We start from the raw sequence: 27,587 nt of genomic DNA, 5'->3' as shown, positions 1-27,587 counted from the left end.
GACATGCATTCTGCACATGCACAGTGGCACAGAATTCCCCCAGGAGTGCTAAAACTCTCTTCCATACCAGACCTCCAGCCTCCATGCAGATTCCTTTATGCCTCTCTCCAGATTTACTTTCCTACCAGCCGTCCTTCAGGTTTGATAATATCTGTAGAAATTTCAGGCTGACCAGTCTAGTAGCCTTAACTTGCTGCGTGTTCTCCTAGTCCTCTTACCACCCCTCCTCTACTTCCTACAATAAGGATCCAGTCTTCAGGTTATCTTGGCAAATTTAGGACCTGTAACTCTTCACAGTTGCAGCTTCACTTGTGATAGCAGTGATAGAGGCTGTAGTATAGACAAGACGTTGGTATACCACATCTACTATTGTTTACTGGTAGTGTTGCAGTGTTGGTGAATTAAAGGTCCTAAATTCGCCAGTGTAGACATACTCATTGGAACTTCTCCTGATAATACACAGTACACCAAGTAAAAAGTATTTGCAGAACTGAGAAGTACATCTGTTTTGTAGACCTTCTTACAAATATTTTGTCAAAAAAAATTGTAGCACATTTTTACCCTTCCCCGCCTCTGAACTCTGAATAGCCAACCCTCAATTTAACTTTTAAGTCTTCCTACTGTCATGATTCTCTTAGGATAAGTATGAGCCTTATGGGCAAGAAAGGCTGGATATACTATATTTCATTCTAAACCCCTGACATTGATCCTGAAATAGCTACCAGGCCCCCAAAGAGTAATGAAGCACATCCTCCTTTGCTGGGACTAAGTAAAGAAGTGAGATGTTATTGAGCTTTGATTGCACAGTAGCACATCGATAAACCTGTCCAAATGTTGCTGGTTTTTAAATATCAATACACTTGCTGTTTTAATGTTTTTGTTGTTAATTTAGCACTCTTGAAAGGTGCCAGTTTGGCAACTGCTGAAACTGAAGCCCTATATTTGTCCATAGATAAGTTTCAGGGGGCAGTGGCACAGCAAACTTCTTCACAGTGCCCTGCCAATGAGCTTCAACCCTGAACTGAAGGGAAAACATTTAATGGTGAGAAAGTAGTTTATTCTCCATGACTATTCAGTTCTTTCACTGGATGTTTTATTTTAGCAGTCATAGAACTTAGATGTATAGCAGTGGTCTAGCCCCTGTGCTGACGCTTTCCCCAGAGGCCCCACTCTTGCATCGCCTCTTCCCCTCAAAACCCTGCCCCCGGCTCATTCCTCTCCGCCCCGTCTCCCCATTGCTCACCCTTACAGCCGGTAAATAGTGGGAGGGCATAGCCTTCCCACTTTTAAAAGTGATGGGACCATGGCCTCCTAGCCCTCCCCTGTTCTGGCACCCCTGCAGTGGTCTCCAAACTATGGGGCATGCCCCCAAACATTTGGGGTGTGTGTGGCAGGGCCCAGGCCAGCCCCACAGTGCCACCCTGTTCCGCTCCGCCCCCTGCGCAGCTCTGGCCCAGCCACTGCTGCGCTCCACCCCCAGCCCAGTTCTGACCCCAGCCTAGCTCTGCCCACATTCCTTCTCCATCCCCACACCAGCTCTGCCTCTAGCCCCAGCTCCTCCCCCATCCCCAGTTCTGCCCCCAGCTCCACCTTCAGCCCAGTCTCCTCTGCTGAGCCAACTGTGCAGTAATGGAGGGGGAGCACAAACTCATTCCATTACTGGTAAGGGGGGGACGACAGGAAAAGTTTGGGCACCACAGATGTACAGAATGGTAATCACCAGGACCATACTTCTTTCATTTTTTGAAAATAGATATCGTAATTGTTCTTCTCAGTCTTTTGTTACCTCTTCAGTTGTCCATGGCTTTGCAAAAATAATTGTCATTGATACAATAACTTCTGTAGATAAGTCCCTTAATACCAACTTTAGACCCTGATCCTGCAGACGTTTATGCATGTGCTTAACTTTCCCCATGAATAGTCTCATCAATAGAATGACTCACATGAATAAAGTTGAACATAAGTGCAAGTGTTCGAAGCACTGGAGCCTTGAATTCTGTATGGGTGAATTCCTGCATCTGAATGGAATGCCACTGATATTAATGCAGGATTGGGCACCTATAACATAAACTCTTTGTCTAGCATTTACTTATTTGCTTTTTTGCTACCTAATCTGTTTCCTCCAATCCTGGCTTAATTTAGGTTGTTCAATTGCTTCTCCAATTTCTCATTTCTGGTATGCGGCCTGTAGGACCTCACAGCATGCATCAACTTTTATTAAGCCTCACAATATCTCTGTGAAGTGCAAAGTATTATTTTATTATACCTATTTTACTGATGGGTAAAACAAAACATAGAAAGATTAAGTGAATTGCCCAAGATCATAAGAAAGAGGCAGAGTAGGAATAGAATTTGAGAGTTAATCCTTCACTCTCCCCATTAATATTCTTTGTAAAACATTGAGATTTAAATGTAGGTCTTTTGTATTTTTGCATTTATTTTAAGAATATTATTTTTATTTATTTACGGGTTTTATTTATTTATTTTTAAAATTAATATAAAGCCTATTTTTTCAGTTTTATGGATATGTTTCAGAATATTTCATCCATTTGTTTGCATTGCTCCAGAACAGCATGCCTCCAGCAGTAAACCTGGTACTATTCCACAGTTTTAAATTGATTAGGAAAGGTGTGAAAATGATGACCAGAGGCTGAAAAATAAGGAGCAGTGTGATAAATTTCAGGATTTTTTTGGTATATAATTTAATGATTACATAAAGATGTTCTTTTTTCCTTGTCTTGTTGGTAGAGAACAGTTTTAAACAGTGGTACGCAAAATGTGGTCCATAGGTTCCAAGTGATGGACAGAGATAACAAGTAACCTGTGGCATGCTGACAGTGTTCCAGATGATTTTTGGTATACTTATGAGATGGTGTCTCTGTGTCTTCTCTTTCACTATGGTAGCAGTATCATAGAGTGAGAAGTAATGGAGAGCACCGCCTTCTTGGCTGCTTTCATGATTTCCACAGCTCCTTCTATCTCTGTGGTCCTGTTACCATAGAGATAGTAATATTGGAAAGATTAACCCTCTCCCAGCTAATTACACAATCTGTTTTGGAAGTGCAAGTGCAAGTAGGCATAGAGGACTGTGAGTCCCCTTAATAGTTAAGGCTGCAACCCTGTGTCAATAATTACTTTAGTATTAATGGTATCACTCACTGAATTAATTATCTTTCGCCAGAGGTAATTGCTGTGTTACAATATATTCATTATATTAAAAACAAGTTTTTATTTTTATATTTAAACCAAAGAGATACCAGGCAGTAATCCAACCTTTATGCTCAGAGCATAAAGAAATAACCAGGAACTCATTTATTTTTTAATGTGGATTTCACAGTTTGTTTCTTTTTTCTTTCTCAGTCACTTTTTCTCTGGTTTTCATGAGACCAGATTCAGCAAAACTCTTAAATATGTGTATAATTTTAAGCACACAAGTAATCATATCCTGCTTCAGCAAAGCACTTAAGCCTGTGGTCAAGTCCCATTGGCTTCAGTGGGACTTAAGCATAGGGGTGGAATTACTTATGTGCTTAAAGTTAAGCACATGCTTAAGGGTGGGCTTTTCAAAAGCTCTCAGAATTAACCTCTATCTTTCACTTCAATGGGAGCAGAGTTAGATCAGTGTTTTTGAAAATTCTGCTCCAAATGCTTTGCTGAATTAGGGCCTTTGTTTCTTTTTTTGTTCCATCCCCTTTTCTCCCTTTAAAACACTTTCACTTCTCTTACACTTCTCACACACCCTGTTTCCTACTAACCTTTCCTCTTTCGCTCAGCTTCCTATTAACTTTTCCTCACTGACTATCCCCTGCCTTTCTTCCCTTTATGGGAGTTTTGTGGCTGTCACTACACTTTTTTCAGTTGGTGCCTTTTTCACTGGTTGCCTAAATCTAACTGCCATAGAACCTTTTGATTTCAACTCTGTCTCTTCTGCTAAAGAAACACATGCCAAAAATGTTCAGCTACAGCAGAATAGTGAGGAAAAGAATATCAATGCATGTGTAACCTGTAAGAGGGTGAAGCAGGATATAAAAAGAAGATATAAAAAGTTATTTCACATAACAGAGAATTAAATGCTAGTTCTAGGCAATGACAGGAATTTCTGGTGGTTGTTTAATATCCATTGTCCTCTTAAAAAGTTAGTGCACATTGAAAATATTTCATTGAATGAATGTGTATCGCTGAACCTTTTTTAGGTCTGGGGAGAGGCTAAGTGGGAGTGGAAGAGAAGCAGGAAGTTGCAGAGAAAGGGGTGAAGTGCAGTGCATTCTATAGGCCTGTTGCCTGTTAACTGCAGTCTTGGTGAATATTAAAAAAAGGTAATCTGAACTGCACTTCTATTATTTTGCACCTTCATGAAGGGACATATAAAATTGGCACCAACTGAAAAAAGTGTAGTGACTCTGCGGCACAGAAGGACCAAATTCTGTGGAAACAACCCGAAGGCTCTAGATTAATGTATTCTATCAGTATGTAATACTTTCACTCTAATCCCCCTGTCATACCACAAACACACACATGGGTGGCTCATCATTGAAAACACTAATTGACGTAAAATTGATTGATAATCATTTTTTTACAATTATTTTTGAGGATGGATTTTTTTGCTAGGATTTTCAGATGGCCCAGCTCCAATTCTAGGCATTGACTCCCATGATATTTTCTTAGCAGCCTGGTTTAGAACCACCTTCTTTTCATCCCTGTCAGAGAAGGAGGGTTTGTGGCCAGCTTCAAGTGTCTCATCTATCTGGCTCCCTAGGCCTTGACTGCTATGCTGTTCTCTAGCTGTCAAGCTCACCAAGCTATACTTTTGGCTCTCTCCACTCACTGGACTGCAAGCTGGACTTCAGCTCTTAGACACACTCCGCTGCCTAGCTCCATGGAACAGTGTAGGAAGCATGCACTATAATCCACTTAATCTCTTCTTTTAGGGAAAGATGGAGAGCAAGAGGTAACTGCAGGCAGAAGAGCAGTGAGACAGACAACAAAATTTTGGGTGGCTGTCTGCAGCAATATACCAAATTCCATGCCATCTTGGGAAAATGTCAAATTCTGTGTTTGCAGAATCATAGATTCCAAGGGGCCCTGACTGCAAGGAATAGGGCACATCACGCCTCTCAGAGCTATTGTTTCAGGTTCTTCACAGATTCAGGCAGGAAACATTGCATCAGTTTACGTTCATTTGATGCTGTGGAAGCTGTCTCTACAACCATAAGGATTAGAAATAAGGCCAAGATTTCACCCACAGTTTTTTTAAATGAAAATTTAGATTCTGCAGTACAATTCTGCGGAAAGGGGTGAATTCTTCAGCCATGGAATCACAGAATACCCAGGGCTCTGCATATAACATGTTACTGAATTAAAAAATACTCCTCACTATTAAGGCGATTAGTCTCAAATTTGGCACATGCTCCCTGAAATGCAGATTTTAATTTTATTTATTTGCCTTCCTGCACCAACTGAAAAACCTATCTACCTGCCAAAACTAGAGTTTCAAGTCTTCAAGTCCCATATAGGAGCCAAACTGCCCTGAACCCAGGACACTGGATTTGTTGGGATTGTGAAAGTGGGCACACACATTTTATCTGCTTCACTGCTCACTCACAGGAGAGATGTCAGGGGATAGAAAATGTTGATAACTTTGGACTCTGATCTCTGTAGAACACAGGATTCTTGTGAGTTCAATTTTTTTGTCTGCTCACAAGAATAGAGCCAGCAGAGAAACAGATAGATAGTATGGTATCTCTGATTCCAACAGAATTGTGTTTATATTATGAATGTATTTATATTTACTTCTAGTTTATGAGCTGGCTTCTTAAGTCATGTAGCCTTTGTTTTTGAGAACTAGTTCTCTAGTTACTTCTGTACCTGTGTGCATGTTTAAAAATGGGAGACACCTTTCCCTCTGCAAGTTTCTAGGAGTGTGTCAAATTTGAAGGCTAGACTCATCATGGCTATTGACAGTGTCCCTTGTCTAGCGTCACCAGTTAAATGTTATTTCATGGTGTCCATTACAAACCTGTTTTTAAAGAGTTTGTAGTTTCTGTATAAAAACATGATCACTGTTGACATTTCCCTGAATGGACTCAACCTAGAAGTGTTCTTTTAAAAAAAAAACCTGAATGTAAGTTCTGTGTGAACAGGGAATGAGAGATGTTTATTTGTTTAAAATGACTTTTTGCACTTCCTGTATCTTAAACATCTTTGATTTAAAAGCTTAATTTTAGCAAATAATCAACAATACTCTGTTTTCATAAGAATTGTTGTTTAAAAAGGCCAACAAATTTAACTTTAAAAAGTGGCTAGTGCTAAACTGATTTTCATGACAATTTTTATTGCATATTTTCTAAGGCCCTGATCTTGGAAGCTGCTTGATACAGTCAGATCCCTGCGCCAGCCCATTGACTTCTTTGGGACTCTGGACTGGCTCAGGGATCTGCCTGCATAGTTCAGCTTCCATGCTCAGAACCTAAATAGGTATTTGCACAATAAACCAAAGAAACTGGAGTCATTAATGATTTAAAAATGTGTGAAAATATGTCTAAATATATATTTGTACCATATAACAGTAAAAGCTCCCTGGATGTTAATGAATATTATATCAGTTAGTGTACATGTCCTAAAGATTTTTTTCAAACCAATGTTTAAAAAAAGGATTTAAATAAAAAACAAATAATAAAACTACATGCAAATGAAAAAAAATCATAAATACTACACTTAAACAGGCTGTGAGAAGACACAAGAGCACATTAATAATTAATTTTTTTATCTCCGTACCTATTTTTGCAGGTGTGTGAAGGAGCTTTCATTATTGTCCTTTCCACAATAGCCCAGATCCTGCAGTTGACTCTGTGTGAGTTGGACTCTATTGAAGTCAATGAGGCGCCACACTGGGGCTGGGTTCTACCTGTGAGAAGTCAGTTGCATGATCGGGGCCCTAGTGTGACTCCTCAGGGTGAATTCCGGAGCCTTCTTACCGAGATAATGTAAGTCCTGTTTTTTCCCCCAGATCTGTTTTCTTTTATGAAATAAGAATACTAAAACATTAAAATATTTTGCTTAGAGTAGTTTTAACATTGTGCTAAAAAAAGTTGTGACTTTGGGGTTAATTTCATTTATACATACCTTTCTAATTATGTTTTCTTGGCAGTACGTTAGGCAAATTATATATTACTTTTGTCAAAACATGTCCTTCTTAATGGCACTAAGATTTTGTGGATATTGAGTCACAAGATCAGAAAATTTTACTCTACGTACACTGAAATTGTTGAATTTTCCAATAGTTATTGATATGTCAATATTAAAAAAGGACTATGGGTAAAAATGTGAATTGGGAAATTTGAGTTATGTATCCAAGAAATCCTCATTTAGCTTATTGTTAAAAAACATATACAGCATATCTACCAGGGATCTCATTATTCACTAAATGTGGGATACAGTAGTATTGCTTCTAGATACGGAAATATGAATTTGTTTCTCTTTTCACTTTTCATAAATATTAAATCTATTTCTCCTTCTAGACACATACTCTCTATCTCTCTCAATCTTTCTGAAATTGAGAGAAAATTCTGTAAAAACTGATTACACTAGTATTTGTGTAGCTACGGTATCAAAATTTACTAATGTAATTATTTTCTGTTGGTTTGCATACAGGAATGTTAATAAATGTGCACTTGCACTATGTATCTTTGTCAAAGTTGGTTTAAGTAAACTAAACTAATCTGGAATTCTGAGTGAATTCCATCAGATATGCTCAATAAACTCTAAACTCCCTGGAGCAGGAATTGTATCTTTTATTGTGTCCATCACACTCTTAGTGCTTAAATAATAATAATACTTACAATGTCATGTGCCACTGTGTTCACATAGAGTGATTACAAATACCTTTACCTGGATTGCGGAAGAAGTGCTCTCCCTGCAATTGTGGGTACAATCACTATCAAGACTCCTGCTTTTATGTTTAAATGATCAGAAACTCTGTATGGGAGTTCTCCCTGTGTAACTGTGGTGATATTGTAACACTGCACATCTATGCTGATATTCTTTATTTCCCTTCTGCTATTCAGACAGCCAACAGAATGTTTTGAAAGAGGTCCCATTCAATCAGTGAAGGGATAGAAAGTGACAGAGTATTGGAATCAGAAGTGTAATGGAGTATACTGGCCCTTTAAGCTTAGAGGAAGGCCAGAAAACCCTATTCTAGGAACACTGGAATAAACAAAGTCTCAGGAAATGGCAGAAGCTGGACGAGAGGAAGTGGTTCTGGGGAATTAGTAGTTGGATGGGGGCGAGAAACCCACAACACTGTCCCTTTAAGGGCCCAGGAGCAGGAGCTCTGTAGTGTAGGATGGGGCAGAGTCCCCTCTTTCCCAGCCAATTGCAAGGAGCTCTCTGAAGGAGAGCAGTATATATGCTCCCTTCTCTGTAGGAACTGGGGAAATGCTGACAGGAGAAGAAAGCCAAATCCAGAAGGCTGAGCTTTCACTAGGGTGGGCCAGGAGTGGCAGCTTTGTGAAGAGCAGACTGGGGAAGGAGAAGAGCTCCTTGTGTGGTAGAAGAGCCTGAGCTAAGTGAACTTTTGGGTTGTGGTAATGGATTTTATTTTGAGGACCTTGAGGACTGTTTTGAACTGTCTCTATTATTTAACAAGCCCCAGATAGGAGGGGGGTGTGAGAAAGACTGTGTGGAAGTCTTAAGGGGCCATGAAGAGGGAAACCAGAAGCAGGCCATGGCAGAGCCTCTGCTGGCCACAAGGGGCCGATCAGGAGTTTGCTGCCCTAGTAGAAGAAGGTTCTGTATTATTTGTGAATGATGGTAGAGAAGGGGGGGAAAGGTCTAAAGAAAGTGTGTGTGAACGCAACACAAGTTCTCCCCCTGCAAAGAACAGAGAAGCAGGGAAAGTAGGTATGTGACAGTAGCAGTAATTGGGAAGTGAAAGTAAGTTGAAGAAAGCCAGAGAAAAAGGAAGAAATCAAGAGAACCAGAAGAAAGTAAAAGTAGAAATACTGGTAAAAGAAAGAAAAACAGATGGTACAATCTACCAGAAAGGATAAATTAGCTCCTAGTTACTAGTAGCTGGCACTACATTACAGTGCCACCATAGTCACATGTTGCAGTTGGGCACTGATGTGCTGTATCATTGGGTGCTCCTTAATGTGGCAGCACAGTTATTACTAGCAGGATGCACAAAGTCACACACTCCACACCACTTTGGGCAGTGCTGTGTTAGATGCACAAAGGATAGTCATATACAGAGTTTGGAAAATCAACTTGCCCTGGGCAAATGGCAGGCTTACCTGAGCAAGTGTGCGCATCTAAACCACTAATGTCTGCAGAATCAAAATTTTCATTTAAAAATAAATTACGTTTATGGCCCTTATTGTTACAAAGATAACCTTTCCGACCAAATGTGAACTGTAGTGTCACCTTCCTGAGTCTGCAGATAGTTTTAGTGCCTCTGCTTCTGCTTGTAGATTTGTCAAAAGCAGCAGTATTAGTGAAAGTCTAATCAGTTTCACATTCCTATTCAGAGACCTGTAGGTAGGGTGACCATATAGTGAGTGTAAAAAATCGGGACAGGGGTTGGGGGGTAATAGGTGCCTATATAAGAAAAAGCCCCCAAAATTGGGACTGTCCCTATAAAATCGGGACATCTGGTCACCCTACTTGTAGGCAGTGGTGAAACTGCCAGAAATTTCAGTTTTCTGCTGCTGTCTTGGAACATTGTGAGCTGAAGCAGACACTGAAATTATTTACAGGGGAAGAGGACCTGAAAGTGGAGGCTGGGAACCTTTCACAGCAACCAGATGACTTGGGGAGGCATAGAGTAGTAGAGGAGACCTAAATACCCTGGTAGTAGCCAGAATGTTCTAGTGGGTGAGAGAGGAGATAGAATGTTTTTTATCCTTTTCAGCAGTTATGTGCGGGTGGAACTTCACATTATAAGATGCCTACTAACTAGTTACTAGTATAAAAGATAAAGAGTCTCCAAACATAGTCCAGGAACAGCATTCTAGTAGACATCTCAGTACCCTCATTTTTCCTAGCAGTTGATGGCAGAGGAGCTGGCATTCTTACCAGGACATTGCCCCTAAACCTCAGGGGTGGGGTCCCAACATTCTTATCTTTCATATCTACCTCTTGACTAGTAGGTTTAGTTTTCTGACCGTCAGGTGTCTGGTAAGTTTTTCTAACCCTGACCACCCAGGAATCAAGAGATAAAACATCTCAGCTCCACTTGCTGAAAACATTTATCAGGCTTGTGAATGTATATTAGGGTTCATGTTGCCATACAATAGATTTTAAATAAATGATTTATTTTTTAAAACTTTTAATTTTGTCATTATTAACATACATGAATTGTCTATGCAAGTACTAACAGATCTTAATAATAACCTGCACCTGTTCCCTTTAAAAGACCAATTTCTATTTGGTCAACCTCTTATCATTATCTGTATATTTATTTTGTTCAAATTCCACAAATGGTAAGCATGCATTAAAAACTATTTGATGCTGATGTAGCTATCTAATTTTTTCTGTGGGAAGGATTTCCGATACTTTATTTCTACATGCCATTAATGTTGGGAAATCTTCCTTTTCCAAAACAAGGTATCACACATCTATGTGTTGGTAGTAATTTGAGTTATTTGTGTTATCAAATATATTAAGGAATGATTAATATATTATGGATGTTATTATAATCGGTATTAATTGTTGTTTATCTTTACAAAAATCTGTTTTCTTGGAATCTTAGATTAGAGTCTAGCACATTATATTGAGTTTAAACAAATTCCTGAAAACAAAGTTTGATAAAATGTAAACAATGGCAATTGTAAAGAAGGTTAAAAAAATTTGGGAAGTTAGTGCATTCCCTTTCTCGCTAAACATTCTTGTTTTATATTTCTTATTTGTGTATTTTTATGCACATAAGGGGAAAATGAACATTTGTACATGTTTTCATATTGAAAAATATTGTTTTTGTGTTGAAAAATCTGTTATCTGCTCTTTTGCAGTTTTCCAAGCTGTGCACTTCATATTTTTCTTCAGCTTTTTCAATATAAATTTTTTTCATTTTCTCTCTTACAGTGATAGGTTTCCTACCTCTATTCTTTAGCAACAGAAAGCCTTGTGGGTTTTTTTTGTCATTTCCATATTTCTCCTACATGCTAACCTTTCATATTTAGGATCTAATTCAGCAAAACATTTAAGAATGTGCTTAATTTTAAGCACACGCTTAAGTCCCACTGATGTCAAAGTTGAGCATGTATGTTCAGCATGTTATGTCCTTTCCTGAAATTGAGCCTTAGTAGGGATAATCCTTTATTTATTTATTTTTAATAAATATTTATCATTTTTCCATTCTTCCATCAAAAAATCTTCTAGTCCAGCATATTTCTTGGAGCTAAAAGGTGTATCCTCATTTTTCTCCTCATATAGCTATATTTATATATGTCAGATGTTGGCAGATAGGCATTTAGCTACTCAAAACTTTTGGGTTATTTTTTTCAAACATACTTTTCTTGAAAATAAGATATTATTTTGTTTCTTAAATTACAGCTGAGCTCTTCTTGCCTAGGATGACATATTATTTTTTCTCATTTCGTCTCTTTACATATTACACAGCATACCTTAAAGTATGTGATAATTTGTTTTCTTTGTGATAAAGTATGTTGTATTTTGTGATCTGGTTACCTTATTAAATAGCTGAAGAATATATTTTTTAGGCTCCCAACCTTTAGAGAATCCATACAAGTAGAATAGTCGTTTCACATGGATCCCTTTGTAGGATTGGGGGCTTGTGTTATATATTAGTTTATCTTTTTTGTTTTTACTTTCTGTTTATAAACTTATATGGATGACTAAAGTCAGATACCCACTTACATGACTTCTTTATAATTTCAATTAAGTGGTTAATTTATATGTGTCCTTTAAGACCTGATATTACAATAAATAAAATTGAAAGAACACAAGTAATAATAAAACACAGAAATACATTTTCCATTTTCTGCTCGCAGTCTGTAAACTTTTGTGGGCAACTGTATTTTGCCATTCCTTTGCTGGGTAGATTTTCCCTGGAATAACTTAAAGCTGTAAGTTGTATATCCAGTATTAGTCTCTAAAAATTGAATCTACTGTTATTGCTTGTCAGATGTCATGTTAACCTTAAATACTCTAGAGCAGGGGTGGGCAAACTTTTTGGCCCGAGGGCCACATCGAAGTTGCAAAACTATATAGAGGGCCGGGTAGGGAAGGCTGTGCCTCCCCAAACAGCCTGGCCCCTACCCCCTATCTTCCCCTCCCACTGCCCCCCTCTCAGAATCCCTGACCCATCCAACCTCCAAGTCCTTGTCCCCTGACCGCCCCCTCCTGGGACCCCCGCCCCTAGCTGCCCCCTGGGACCCCACCCCCATATAACCCCCCCCTGCTCCCTGTACCCTGACTGCCCCAACCCCTATCCACACCCCCGACTCCTGACAGGCCCCCTGGGACTCCAACGCCCTATCCAGCCCCCCCGTTCCCTGACCCCCCCCAAAACCTCCGCCCCATCCAACCACCCCCTGCTGCCTGTCCCCTGACTGCCCCCTCCAGAACCCCCAACCCGTCCAACCCCCCCGCTCCCTGACTGCCCCCCCCAGAACCTCTGACCCATGCAACCGCTCCCTGCTCCCTGTCCCCTGACTGCCGCCCCGGGACCCCCTGCTCCCTGCCCCCTTACCTTGCCGGAGCCAACCACGCTGCCGCGCTGCCCAGCAAGAGCGGTGGGCCAGAGTGCATGCTCAGGCTGCGGGGGAGGAGGGAATAGCGGGGGAGGGGCCAGAGGCTAGCCTTCCTGGCTGGGAGCTCAGGGGCCGGGCAGGACGGTCCCGCGGGCCGGATGTGGCCCACAAGCCATAGTTTGCCCACCTCTGCCCTAGAGGCTCATGCTTACTGAACAATATCAAGTTAGAATGCTTGATCAAATGTACTGTATATACTTAATGAGCCTAAATAGTACAGTAGAGTCATAAATTCAATAAATTATATAATCAAGTTGGTATTGCACCAAACGTTAGTATTATTTATAAAATGACAGTTACTGTGTCACTTTTTAAAAGATCTTTTAAAGGTAGATTTTGTGATCATAAAGGCCAGTAACTGAGAATTCCCATCACTAGAAACAGGTTGTTTTTATTGTCTGTGATTTGTTAGAGAAAAGGGTATACCATATAATTATATTCAAGTTTTTGTCTTAACTCTTTTCTATTTTTATTTAATATAAAAGAGTTGTTATTATGTAATGAGCTGCTTATAAAGTATTTAAAGACATAAATCATTTTGGATTGACTACTGTGGCTTCAAAAAGTGGCTGATGAAGGATAGAAGTGGACTTGTATTTCTTGTACAAATATTCTGTTATAAAAGTAAAGTATGAGAGATGTTAATATAGGGTCAGTCCTGCAAAGATCATTGTATATTTTGTTCTGTGAGCAGATCCTTTTATAGGAGTGGGATTCCATCCTACTTTCTAAGGTTATTATAGCATAAAGCGTTGTTCCATTACTGAGCCTTATTTTCAAAGCTTTAAAATTTTGTAATATGAATTTGTCCAGTAATAAAGAGAATATTAACATTAAAAATAATAATTCAGTGGTCTTGGAGTAACGTGTTAAAAAAATAGGACTCTGTAAAGATGCTTCCTTTTCACAACAAAATACAGTTTGAAAAATCCCATGTCTGATCACAAGTCCTATCTGGACTATACATAACCAAATATAACTGTAGAGAATATAATTAGAGTTAACTTACCTTTCAGTACTGGAAAAACAACTGTGTGAAAACTGTCAAAAAAAGGGGGGGGAGGGGAGAAAAAGAATTAAAAAGGATAAAATATTAAGATAGTAAAAATAACTTAATCTGTTACCCTTCTAGTTTACATGCTTGGTTCAATTACAAACGGTATATTAAATTAAATGGATTTGATGATAAGTAACAGATTAAATATTCAGGGTAAACTACATACTCTTTTTAACTGATGCAACAAACATCTTTCTGTGGAAACTGCAAATAGAACTATGTTCTTTTTCCTTATAAGCCAAAGTGCTTAAACTTGCTTATTTTTAAACCTAGAAATACAGGCCCAGATTCTTTTCTTCTATTTCATCCACTGCACTGTTCAGGAATCTGGTTCTAACTGGCCAGCTCAGAATTTTTCTGGTGTAGCTCAGGAGTCCCCAGGTGATGTAAAATGGAGTATTTAATTCCTATGCTAACTGCCCCCCACACACACTGACATAGGGGTGCAAATGGGTGGGATAGAGCACACAATCATTATGCCAGTTCACAATTGACTTGTTCTATAAAGACCATAGGCAGTTGGCGTAATGTAGAGCAACCCCTAAGCTGTGTTAATATATGCTGAAGGGCCAGAGCTGGTGCAGATTCACCATAAGAACCAAGAAGGTAAATTGTTCATGTTGTTTTACTCTTCTTGTTGCATTAGAAAGTTGTACACTTGCTCTTTTTTCTCCTGTTTTTATAAGGCAGTAATTCTTAAGGTTATGTAAAGTCTCCAGTGTAAAACCATTGTCTAGGTAGTCCAATATTTAGGTTTTGAATATATCTTTTAGAATACATTGGATATGACAGGATGGTCCTGTTTTAATTTGATATGTAAACCAGGCTGATTGCACATACTTTTGTCTCACTCACTAAGGACCATTGTGTATGTATGACTCAATGTGTAAATACTGGTCTGCCTTCAGGGGTGGGGCAGAGTTCTTCTGTCGACCTGGAGGTGTGTACACTGTGGCTTAGGTTGTCTTAATTAACTTTTCAGATCCTTGAGTAATGTAGCTAGATTGACCTAAATTTTAGGTGTAGACCAGGCCTCTCAGGGATTGTGCCTCAGGAGTCATAGTGCCTCGCAGATTTCCTTGGCTGACATATGGTAGCTCTGCCAGCGCCATAGAGTGCCAGCCAGTGCTAGATGGTAGGACTGTTGCCTTGCTTCCTTCCCATCCCCCTTTGGGTGATTTGCACTGCCAGGGGTGCTAGTATCTTCAGTCCCTTTTACCCCAAGTGCAGTGTCTGGTTTTCTGTCTGGCCCTTGTGGAGGAGTTGCAAGGATGGAGAGAGGACTATTGTGATCATCTAATCTGATTTCTATATAACACAGGCCATAGAACTTCCCCAAAATAATTCATAGAACATGTCTTTTATAAAAACATCCAATCTTGATGAAAAAATTGCTAGTGATGGAGAATCTGCCACAACCCTTGGTAAATTGTTTCAATGGTTAATTACCCTCACTGTTAAAAAAATTATGCTTTATTTCCAGTCTGAGTTTGTCTAGCTTCAACTTCCAGCCATTGGATCATATTATACCTTTCTCTAGAGAATATAATTAGACTTGAAGAGCCCATTATCAAATATTTGTTCCCCTTGTAGGGTCTTACAGATTGTAATGAGGTCACCCCTTAATCGTCTTTGATTACGCTAAATAGATTGAGCTCCTTGAGTCTATTGCGATAAGGCATGTTTTCAAATCTTTTAATCATTCTCGAGCTTCTTCTCTGAACCCTCTCCAGTTTATCAACATCCTTCTTGAATTGTGGACACCAAAACTAGACACACTATTCCAGCAGTGTTCTCACCAGTGCCAAATACAGAGGTAAAATAAACTCTCTTTTCATGTTACAGAATACAGAAACCCAACAAGGACAAGCTTAGGTTTGTCTTGCTATAAATATATTTAATATTATGCAGCAAATAATTCATCATTTCAGACTTACTGGTTTCTTACTATTTAGTGCCTTTCCATTGACTAGGATAAACTTGTTTTGGTTCACTGAACACTCCTGTGCACTTCAGCATAATAAACACAAGTAATGTACAATAATACAAACTGCTCTGTAGTACAAACTGCATAGAATTAGATGCAAATAAGTGCAGTACATTTTCTCTGCTCAGAATAAGATAGCTGCAAATATGCTATTTCTCAAATTATTTTGTTTTAAGTCAAACATTGTGATGTTGATCAGCAAATAACTACTGAACTGCAAGTAATTCATTACATTTAGATTAAAAATTATTCAGTTAGTGATATGACCTTGTGAGGCTTACTTTTCCATAGTACGCTATGGAAGCATCATGGCAGAAAATTACCCCTTCACTTTCATTTTGTGGAATACCCAAGATATTCATTCACTGCTTTATTGTTAAGAATAAATATAGATAATTAAAAACTTGCAATTTAGAAGATAAATTATTATTACACACTCAAGGGATAATAACTAGTTTAACTTACTTTTTCTTAAGCTCTACGTTTATTCCTCCCTCAGACATCCAGGTCAGGCTCTTCCTCCTTTTTTTCCCTCAGGAGAAAACATCTATCCAATCACCAAAATATATATACCAAGATCAACATTTAGTTGAAGGACTAAAATGCAATTTAGAATACTCAAATACTAGTGGCACACATGCACGCTGAGTTTGTGCTTAAAACTCAAAGTCTTCATATACTCAAAAATATCCATTTGTGCAATATCTCATGTATTTAAATTAAACATTTTAATTTCACTTTTAAAAATAATATACGTCAGCAGCCTGCTAGTCCTAATTTGAGATGATCAGGCCCAAAAATCTTTTAGAAAATGTGACTGTGAGTTTTGTGAAACATAAGTGTTTAGAAACAAATTTTAGGGGTTTTTTTACTACAGTTTTAGCACTCCAAAACAGCCACATAGATTTTCTTAATTTTTTTTTCACAGAAAATTAAATTCTAGGCTAATGTTTTGTACAAATTTCAGCCTAAGGGAAATATTCACAACAAAGTTAAAAGAATATTTTAAAAGTAATGGGAAAAGAAGTACTGTATTGAGGTGTGAGAGGTTCTATTGTAAAAAGAATAAAACAATCTTAATTATAATGGCACAGATTCGGCAACAGCATTTAGTGTGATATTAGGTTTTGGCATCATGTTTTGGAATCATGTTAGGGGGCTTATTCCTTCACTCACTTACTTCCCTGGTCCTTCTTGCATGAACAGAGAGCAACAATACCCGAAGTCCAAAGATGCAAACAATTCGATGTTTATTGGGGTGAACTTCCAGCAAGCATGATTCCAGTTTCCTTCCTTAGTATCCTCCTTCCCAGCTCTGACACCACAGAGCCTTACACCTGTGTCTTTGTTCCCATTCCTGCCCTTAGCCAAACATGATTCCAATTTCCCCAGCCCCATTCCCTGTTCCCATTTCCCCTTTTAGCAAAACATGATTCCAATTTCCTTACCCCCATTCCCTGTTCCCATTTCCCCCTTTAGCAAAACATGATTCCAACATGTTTTGGCATATAGCTTTCATTCCTGTACTCAAGAATTACTGTCTGTAGTTTATTTGTTAGCATTTTCCTTGCAGTGATTGTTAGGCGCCCTGGCACATTTGCCACTGTCTCTATTTTCTCTTTATTTTCTCTGTTTCACCTCTGTTCTTTTCTGATTTTTTTTTCACCATCTTGTTTTTCTGCTTTCCCCTTTTCTCTGAGCTTTAGCTACCCTCTTCCTTGAAGCCTCTCTTTCGCATACTTGACAACTTGGAGGGTTACATGTCTGTCTCTCCTCCCAGGTTGAGAGGCATAATTTCTGATTTGGAAGGTGGAAGGAAGATCTTTTTCTTTGCTGTTGATATGAGTATTTTCTGTGAGAACTACTCTTTTGAAGAGATAGAGCAGAATGTGGTACTCTAATGAATTTTATGTCCATTGAATCACTAAGAGACTGGGGGACATGGATCAGCATTCACATTACACTCCTGGTCAGTACCCTGTGCAAGCAGGGGAAGCTAATGATCCAACCAGCCGACCAAATTTGATGTGATGAATCCTGGTCATATGCCACCAGAGGCGCATTGCGCAGATGCTAAGAAGATTGAGACTTCATTGTTCTGCACAGAAGTATAATGCATTGCTTGCCTAACCAGCTTGTAATTCAGAGGCTTTTATAGAATTATAAAACCTAATATGAAGAGAATACAAAATCCATGAAAAATGTCATAGTGCTTTAGATGTAACAAAACATGTGATATAGCATTAGTCTTCATTCTAGAAATGATAGTAAAAGAACTTTTTGATCAGATTTTCTGAAGTGGATATTTTATATCTTGTTATCCAACCCCAACGTTCTTTAGACAATTTTAATTATTTGGTGGTGAGCTATTACTGGGACAGGCATCTTAAAAATCTAAGAGAGAATTTGCACAAGTAAAGTACAGAACTTTTCTGTTATACATACACATTTTGGATATGAAAAATGTTGTCAAAAAGGATGGCCGTCTCATGTCTAAAGTAACAGAATGTAATATTGACTTCTTAGAAAATTGGAGGTATGGCTGAGAATTTCATTTATGCTGGCTGCAAATGATTAACACTATAATAATAGCAGGCCAGCATATGGTACTGGTACCCATTAAAAAAGCAGTTGCTTTGACACTCTGACTGACTAAGAAAATAGCATTACTCTTGAGAAATGGAAAGCAGCAGAGCCTTAGAATCTCTCTTTAAATCAGTGACTAGTGTGGCAATTTCTTGTATTAGTGGTAATTTTTGGTTAAAATTAGTAACAGTAGATCCATTCCACCATGGTTAACAACACATATAGAAATTATCTAAAGAGAGAGCAATATATGGTTGAAAGACTGCATTAAAAATCTTTTGTTAAGACTATATGGACAATATCCTCAGCAAGTGTAAATTGACACAGTTCCAGTGAAGTCACCAGCTAAAGATTTGGCTCTGTTTTTTTTCTATCACCCGTACTGATGCTGAGTAGTGCCTTACTTGATGAGTAGTCCCATTGACATTTCAGTAGAATTACTCACTAAGATACTAGTCAGTATGAATAGGGTAGCAGAATCTCTCCTCTAATTTTTACAGAATAGTAAGCAAGTAGAGAAAAATAATTAAATGAATGAATGTATGTAAAGAAGCCTTGGTGTAAAGGCAGTATAATACCACTGAGTAATGAACATATTTAAAATATAATTTATGGTTTTGACCAATAATAAAAACTATTTAATCTCAAAAATTAAAAAAGCATTTGCAGATTACAAATAATGTTCATTTTACATTTACTTAAGTACAGCTGTCTTATCTGACTTTCATTTGACCACTTTATTGTGAATGGTTATATTTGCAATAAAAATAATTAAATAGGGAGTCTGAATGTCTGTCTCCTTCATAAATGAAGAGGAAGAGAAGAGGGGGCGGGGAGTATAGCTGGAAAATATTTAATAAACCAGGAATGATTCATCATCAACTGATGGATGAATGTAAACATGGGGGGAAATTTTCAAAAGAAAAAATTAAGTTAAATGAATATTACATAGGTACATTGAGATGACTGTGAGAATACACTGTCCCTAAAAGCTGGAACAACCTATGGGAAATAATCAAGAAACAACAGAGGTTTCTGTTCATAACCAGTTTTGTTTTAGGGCCTGATCCTGAGAAATGCTGAGCAGCCACAATTCCCATTGGATGATCTTTGATTACATTACAGACATGGTTGGACAAGACATTACTACAATAAAACTATAAAAGAATACATTTCTATATAAGGAAGATCAGTTGAAGGCAAAGTCACTTTCACAGGTTAAAATGAAGGATGTATAAACCATGAGGGATTTAGGATGTAGGCATGTAATATGGTATTTAATCTGAGATTAGGAAAAAAGTATTACTTATGGATCTGATGCTAAGTGTGTGAAAATTTAAAAATAATTAAAAGAGATATTTTAATTATATACACGAAACTTAAGTTTTTTCAAGTAGGATACAAGAGGATAGTTTCTTACGGTATTTCAAAAACTGAAAAAAGCAATGAGGCCCAATGAAATCCTGGATCTGATATTGACTAACCAAGAGAAAATGGTAACAGCTCTGAAAAAAAGGAGGGAATTTTGGAGGTTATGATCAAAAGCTTACAATATTTCTGGTGCGAGTGATGAGACAGAAAAATGGGTAACCATATTAGGAAATGAGGTAGAAGGAAGATGGGAGAGTTTTTTTAAAAAGTGGAAACCATGGTTTTACAATGACACTACAACAAAATATGAAGATTTTTTTAAAGACTTGGCTGAAAGGATGGTTGGCAAAAGTAGTGAAATTAGTTAAATAAAAAAATTATGAGAAATGGAAAAGAACAGAGATTGAAATGATTAAATTTAATCTTACCATCATATAACTGCAGATATAAAATAAAGGGGAAAAAACCCTAAGAAGCCAAACCAAGAACAAAATGATGCTGGCCCAGTGATATAAGAAAAGTTTTTTAAAAAATATATTCAAAATAGACATATTTTAAAAAAGGAACTGCTAGAAAGCAGAAAGAAGTGAGTAAGAGTTCCTCAAATAACCCAGAACTTCAGTTTTTCCTTTGTTTTCAGTAGGGTATACCGACTAAAAGAAAATATGAGCTTTTTGTCCAGGAAACAGGGAATTTATTAGAGAATATAGCTGGAGAGGCCATAAACAAAAGGGTAATCAGAGAAAAATATAGAAAAGCATCTGAAAAATTAAGGTCCAGATTCCCTGATCCTGTTCTAACCATTTTGCGCCATGCATGCACCACAAAGTGGCCAGAATCTGACTCTAACTAGCCAGTTGAGAATTCTCCTGCTACAGAGCAGTTGCCCCCACAGCCCTGACATAAGGGGTATGTTGAGGACATGACATAGTGTTCCTGCACTCCAGCAATTTTAAGCTGCATATGGTCCCTTAGCGACCATAGCCAACTGGCATAAATTAAAGCAGGCCATAGGCCGCACATGGCATATTTGACCATGGTCTGATATTAAAGTGCTAGTGGCAAAACATCAATATAAAAATGACCTCATCCTGCATACTACTACTATAGTTTTTCCATAAATTTTAAAACAGGGACAAGCAATAATATGTTCCCGTGTTACTAATAAAACCTGTGTAACCATTTTACAGTGTTCCAATGAGTGGTGAGATTGCTACCACGTTCCAGGTAATAGATTGGCCTAGCAAGGTCGCTAGTTGTCTTCATCAACCCTTTTCTTTCCCCAAGTTATAGAAAATGCTGTTTAGGATATGTGGTAAGGGGGGAATCTATTATAATTACATTAACAGCCTAGTATAAGTTCTAAGATTAACTGATTAAACTTGAAGTCAGCAAAATCAGATGGGTGACAAACATGCAGGAGGACAGGAAATGTAAAATGATCTCAGGTTTTGGAGTGTATGCAGAGGAATGAGGATCACTTTAAAAAATGTAGTGACGCATTTAGGGAGAGGAACTGAACAACATAAATACAAATCTGTGGCCTGATCCTACAAAGTGATTAGCTCCTCTTGACGACTGCTGAAGACCTCAAGTCCTATTAACATCAGCATCTGGCAAAATCAATCCCCTAGATAGCTATCTAGAGAGAATTGAGGTCAAGAAAGATATTGGAGTAATAACACACAGCAAACTAAATATATCATAGTGTGTGTGAGGGGAGAAGCCATTCCTATACTATGTATAGGAAAACATAAAACTAGGGAGTCAATGAGTTAACGGTGTTACTGTACATCATTTTGGTATAACTTGATCTAGAATAGTGCATATACCTTTGATTCCAACAGTGAGTGATATACAGATATTCAAAAAGAAGAGAGAAAATGCAACATCAAAAAAATGTTGAAATAGCACCCCTGAAAAGTTGCTAAATCTATCTCATCTACAAAAGAGATGATTTAGGATGAACATGATTATTCTTTAAATTCAGGATAAATATATATAAATGAAGGAAAGAAATTATTCGCAACTATAGAATATTATAGGAGAAGTGGCCTGAAGTCAAGGAAGGAAAAGTCAAGGCCAGATATTAGGAGACAGTTCTCAATAGTAAAAACAACTGCATAGTTGGAAGTGGTAAAGCCACCATCATGGCAGATATTCAAGAATAAGGTAGATAAGACATTAAGGAGAATATGATGTAGATGTGAATAGTTTGCAAAAATTTCAGGACTCTGACTGGATGAGCTAAGTAGTCTTTTCTGGGCTGTATCTTGCTATCTACCATATGTGCAACTCAACGGGGAACAAAACAGTACTACAGTATGGTGCTATGATGATCTGACTTTGATTAGTTCTGGTATCAGAAGATGTATGTCACTGCAAACAATAGCTATTATAAAATGCATCAGAAAAAGTAGGATTATATCAGTGGTACAAGAAATTAGAACTTTATACATATAATTAAATTAAGAGAAAAAAGAAGTAAGCTTGTCAATGACTGTAATATTACTTATTTAGCCTAAGAATATTAAAATAAATACATTTTATTTGGTGGGTATTTAAGTGGGTATTCATGATAAAATTCTGACGTTATGACCTCTCATAAAGATAGATTCAGAAAATAAGACAGCCAACTAAAGAGTATGTAAGTTTTTTGCTTCTCTCTCAGAATACTGGTCTGATTAATCTAAACCTGCTTGAAAATGTTTGTACTCTTTAGTTCCTGTTTTCAGGAAAACCAGTCAGATTTAGAACTACAGGGGAAGAGATCCTGAAAAAAAATGGGAGGAGCTATGGAATATCATGTAAATACTTAAAACTAGTTGCTAGTATAAGAAGCAGAACTTTGCATTAGAAAATCCTTAATCCTAGAAAAATCTAAAACTACATCCCCAGCAAATCAGATTGCTGAAGATTTCAATCTGGAAATTCTATTTCTGCATCTTCTAACCATCTACTAAGGAATATATCTTCTCTTGTATATAGGAATAAAGGAAAGTTAAACTGCTGGAGGCAGTATGCAGCCATTAGTGGAAAAGTTTCATTTCAGAGAAAAAGAGAACTATGTGCCTGATCCAGTGCTCACTGAAATCTGTAGAAAGATTCCTGTTGACTTCATAGGCATTGGATCAGGCCCTGTATGAGTTAATAAGAAAGACAGGTCTCTCTTGTTAACCAGTCTTCTGACAGTACAGTTTGTATTTTAAGAAACACAACACAGTATGAAGGAGAAGATTGCACTGAGGTACCATAGTGTTGGATGCTTTATAGATAAATAGATTAGATTAGCTAGAAGAACTACTAACTTTTAGGAATACATTATTAAACTAACCTCTGCATAACCTGTATTTATGAATATTAAAAAGCAAAACCTAACTGCAGAAACTACATCTTAGAAAACATTTTCATATGTGATTGTGGGTATGGCTTGCTGGTCTATGCAAATGAAGTATGGCAAAGAAGCAAAAAATCTAAGCTAGATGTGGTTATAAGCCCATGCCCAGCAAGGGGGTAAAATGCAGAGCCTGGAGACTTAGGCAAGGTTCATGTTTGCCATCCTGATTTATGTTTTAGTGGATTGAGCAATGGAGGCCTCAAATGACTTGACCAGTTACTTACGATAAATGAATGTCAAAGCCACATTTGCTTATGTTTATTTGCGGTTTTTAAGATTTTTGCAGTAAATAATTTGGAGATTCTTGAGAGAAACTATCTTTGGGGAAGAGAAAATGTAAGAATAAAGGAGACTTGTGTGAAGACAGGAATCTGGAAGTAAAATGTCAAGAAACACTACCACTGCAACATTTGGTGCAATATTTTGGCCTCCTTTGTTCATAGTTTTTGTATATAGTGTGGAATAATGCAGCCCTTACTCCGACAAAACTATTGAAAAGTATGCTCAATTTGGTGCATAATTATTAGTTTGTGGTTAAATAAAATATAATTATCTGACAAAACTCTGGAGTGTGGTCTGATGTTTTCTTACATTTTGTCGTATAGCTTTACTCATTCTAATATATAAACTTTTATTGATAGACGGTTCCAAACCCGTGTTGAATCAGCAAAAAGCAAGTTAGAAGCATGTTGCACAGTAAAGATCAATGCACACTCCAGATCAGTGGTGGGCAACCTGCAGGCTGCGGGCCACATGCAGCCTGTCAGAATAATCCGCTGGCAGGCCACCAGACCGTTTATTTACATTTGCACTACCACCCGCAGCTCCCAGTGGCTGCGGTTCACCGTACTTGGCCAGTGGGAGCTGCGGGAAGCGGTGGACAGCACATCCCTGTGGCCCGTGCTGCTTCCTGCAGCTCCCATTGGCCGGAAACGGCTAACTGTGGCCACTGGAAGCTGCGGGTGGCCGTGCAAATGTAAACAAACTGTCTGGCCGCCCACCAACAGATTACCCTGACAGGCTGCAGGTTGCCAACCACTGCTCCAGATTGATAGACGGAAAAAGTCTGTGATCCCTAAACAAAACTACAACTGGTCTATGCTTATTTTTACCATTTGTGGTTAAAGATTAACAGCCTATGTGTTGTTTTGTTTGTTTTTTTCATGGTAAATAAAGGCAATTAGTAATACAAACAAAACCTAAATACAGTAAAAGTATCCATGCATTTGGTCCTATGATAAATTAATCATCAAATAAAATTAGTTAGTGTACTAAAAAAAAGTGTAGTTCATATTTCTGTTCTAAACTTCAAGATTTTTCATTTTGCGGCACACAAACAATATTCAAAAATATGTGTAGTGCATGTTATCAGCATTCATGCCCTTGATGTGTTTTAACCAGAATCACTCTTATACTTGAGCTGGAGCCAGAAGTATGGGTCAGAAGAATATAAAAGCAGGGATACTTAAGAAATGAGAATAATTTGCATAAATTTTCTATTCAAAGTATTAATACATGTCTTTTTTTATTCATTGTATGTAATAAAATTAATTTTGAAGTTAGAGAACGTGAGAGAGTTGTCCAATGATTTACTACTGTGCAGAGCAGTGTGGCCCAATAGATAGGGCACTAAAGTGGCACCTGTGGGATCTGAATTTATTCCTAGCTCTGTCAGTAGCCTGCTGTTTTACTTCACCTCTCTGTTCCTCAATTTCCCCATCTGTAAAGTGGGGGTAATGATATGTTCCTCATTTGTAAAGCACCTTGAGATTCACTGATGAAAAGTGCTGTATGAGAGTCAGTTATTATTATTCCTGTGAGAAACAGTAACAGCATAAACCTGTTAGCTGCTTCAAGTCTTATACATTAAGGACAAAGTTAATAATTAAAGTGGGTGTTTTAATTAAAAAAAAAATCTTTTAAGGTGTTTGTTCTTGTGCTTTTCCTATTAAAGATAGTTAAGTCCCAAACAGACTGCGAAAAGCTACAAAAGGATCTCACAAAACTGGGTGACTGGGCAACAAAATGGCAGATGAAATTCAATGTTGATAAATGCAAAGTAATACACATTGGAAAACATAATCCCAACTATACATATAAAATGATGGTGTCTAAATTAGCTGTTATCACTCAAGAAATAAATCTTGGAGTCATTGTGGATAGTTCTCTGAAAACATCCACTCAATGTACAGCGGGAGTCAAAAAATCAAACAGAATGTTGGGAATCATTAAGACAGTGATAGATAATAAAACAGAAAATATCATATTGCCTCTATATAAATCCCTGGTACGCCCACATCTTGAATACTGTGTGCAGATGCAGTCGTCCCATCTCTAAAAAAAGATATATTGGAATTGGAAAAGGTTCAGAAAAGGGCAACAAAAATTATTAGGGGTATAGAACAGCTTCTGTATGAGGAGAGATTAATAAGACTGGGACTTTTCAACTTGGAAAAGAGGCGACTAAGGGGGGATATGATAAAGGTCTATAAAATCATGAGTGGCATAGAGAAAGTAAATAAGGAAGTGTTATTTACGCCTTCTCGTAATACAAGAACAAGGGGCCACCAAATGAAATTAATAGGTAGCAGGTTTAAAACAAACACAAGAAAGTATTTTTTCACGCAACGCACTGTCAACCTCTGGAACTCCTTGCCAGAGGGTGTTGTGAAGGCCAATATTATAATGGGGTTCAAAAGGGAGCTAGATAGATTCATGGAAGATAGGTCCATCAGTGGCTATTAGCCAGGATGGGAAGGAATGGTGTCCCTAGCCTCTGTTTGCCAGAAGCTGCGATTGGGTGACAGGGCATGAGTCACCTGATGATAATCTGTCTGTTCATTCCCTTTGGGGCACCTGCCATTGGCCACTGTCAGAGGACAGGATACCAGGCTTGATTGACCTTTGGTCTGACCCAGTATGGCTGTTAAAAATATATATATTTAGTCATTATTTGGATAATGGAGTGGAAAGTATGCTTACAAAAGTTGTAGGTGACACCAAGACGGAAGGAGTTGCAAGCTCTTTGGAGGACAAGATTAGAATTCAAAAGGACCTTGATACATTGGAGAATCTGTCTGAAATTAATAAGATTAAATTCAATAAAGACAAGTGGAAAGTACTACACTTAGGAAGGAAACTCAAACGCAAAACTATAAAATGGGGAATAACTGGCTAGGCAGTAGTACTGTAGAAAAGGATCTGGGGGTTATAGTGGTTCACACTGAATGTGAGTCAACAATGTGATACAGGTGCGAAAAAGGCTAATATTCTGGGGTGTATTAACAGCCGTGTTATATGTAAGGTTTAAGAGGTAATTGTTCTGTACTTAACAGTGGTGAATCATAGAATCATAGAATCATAGAATATAAGGGTTGGAAGGGACCCCAGAAGGTCATCTAGTCCAACCCCCTGCTCAAAGCAGGACCAATTCCCAGTTAAATCATCCCAGCCAGGGCTTTGTCAAGCCTGACCTTAAAAACCTCTAAGGAAGGAGATTCTACCATCTCCCTAGGTAACGCATTCCAGTGTTTCACCACCCTCATAGTGAAAAAGTTTTTCCTAATATCCAATCTAAACCTCCCCCACTGTAACTTGAGACCATTACTCCTCGTTCTGTCATCTGATACCATTGAGAACAGTCTAGAGCCATCCTCTTTGGAACCCCCTTTCAGGTAGTTGAAAACAGCTATCAAATCCCCCCTCATTCTTCTCTTCTGCAGGCTAAACAATCCCAGCTCCCTCAGCCTCTCCTCATAACTCATATGTTCCAGACCCCTAATCATTTTTGTTGCCCTTCGCTGGACTCTCTCCAATTTATCCACATCCTTCTTGAAGTGTGGGGCCCAAAACTGGACACAGTACTCCAGATGAGGCCTCACCAATGTCGAATAGAGGGGAACGATCACGTCCCTCGATCTGCTCGCTATGCCCCTACTTATACATCCCAAAATGCCATTGGCCTTCTTGGCAACAAGGGCACACTGCTGACTCATATCCAGCTTCTCGTCCACTGTCACCCCTAGGTCCTTTTCCGCAGAACTGCTGCCTAGCCATTCGGTCCCTAGTCTGTAGCTGTGCATTGGGTTCTTCCGTCCTAAGTGCAGGACCCTGCACTTATCCTTATTGAACCTCATCAGATTTCTTTTGGCCCAATCCTCCAATTTGTCTAGGTCCCTCTGTATCCTATCCCTCCCCTCCAGCGTATCTACCACTCCTCCCAGTTTAGTATCATCCGCAAATTTGCTGAGAGTGCAATCCACACCATCCTCCAGATCATTTATGAAGATATTGAACAAAACCGGCCCCAGGACCGACCCTTGGGGCACACCACTTGATACCGGCTGCCAACTAGACATGGAGCCATTGATCACTACCCGTTGAGCCCGACAATCTAGCCAGCTTTCTACCCACCTT

The 27,587-nt window shown here is 38.4% G+C and overlaps 1 long non-coding RNA gene across 7 annotated transcripts in view; it reads right to left on the bottom strand.

Moving 5' to 3' along the window:
• LOC125636437 (uncharacterized) overlaps positions 1-27,587 on the bottom strand; it is a 69,862-nt gene that overhangs the window by 29,701 nt on the left and 12,574 nt on the right. For 6 of the 7 annotated variants that reach the window (XR_012668366.1, XR_012668369.1, XR_007356595.2 and 3 more), the window contains 2 exons: positions 16,283-16,364; positions 13,783-13,814 (listed from right to left, as the gene is read on the bottom strand). This is a non-coding gene — a long non-coding RNA (uncharacterized LOC125636437). Of the gene's footprint in view, positions 1-13,782; positions 13,815-16,282; positions 16,365-26,153; positions 26,237-27,587 lie in introns of those variants that run through there. The other variant, XR_012668367.1, reaches the window with a different exon arrangement.

This window comes from Caretta caretta, chromosome 1, assembly GCF_965140235.1.
Source record: "Caretta caretta isolate rCarCar2 chromosome 1, rCarCar1.hap1, whole genome shotgun sequence".
NCBI lineage: Eukaryota > Metazoa > Chordata > Testudines > Cheloniidae > Caretta > Caretta caretta.
This window is presented reverse-complemented; position numbering and strand designations above follow the sequence as displayed.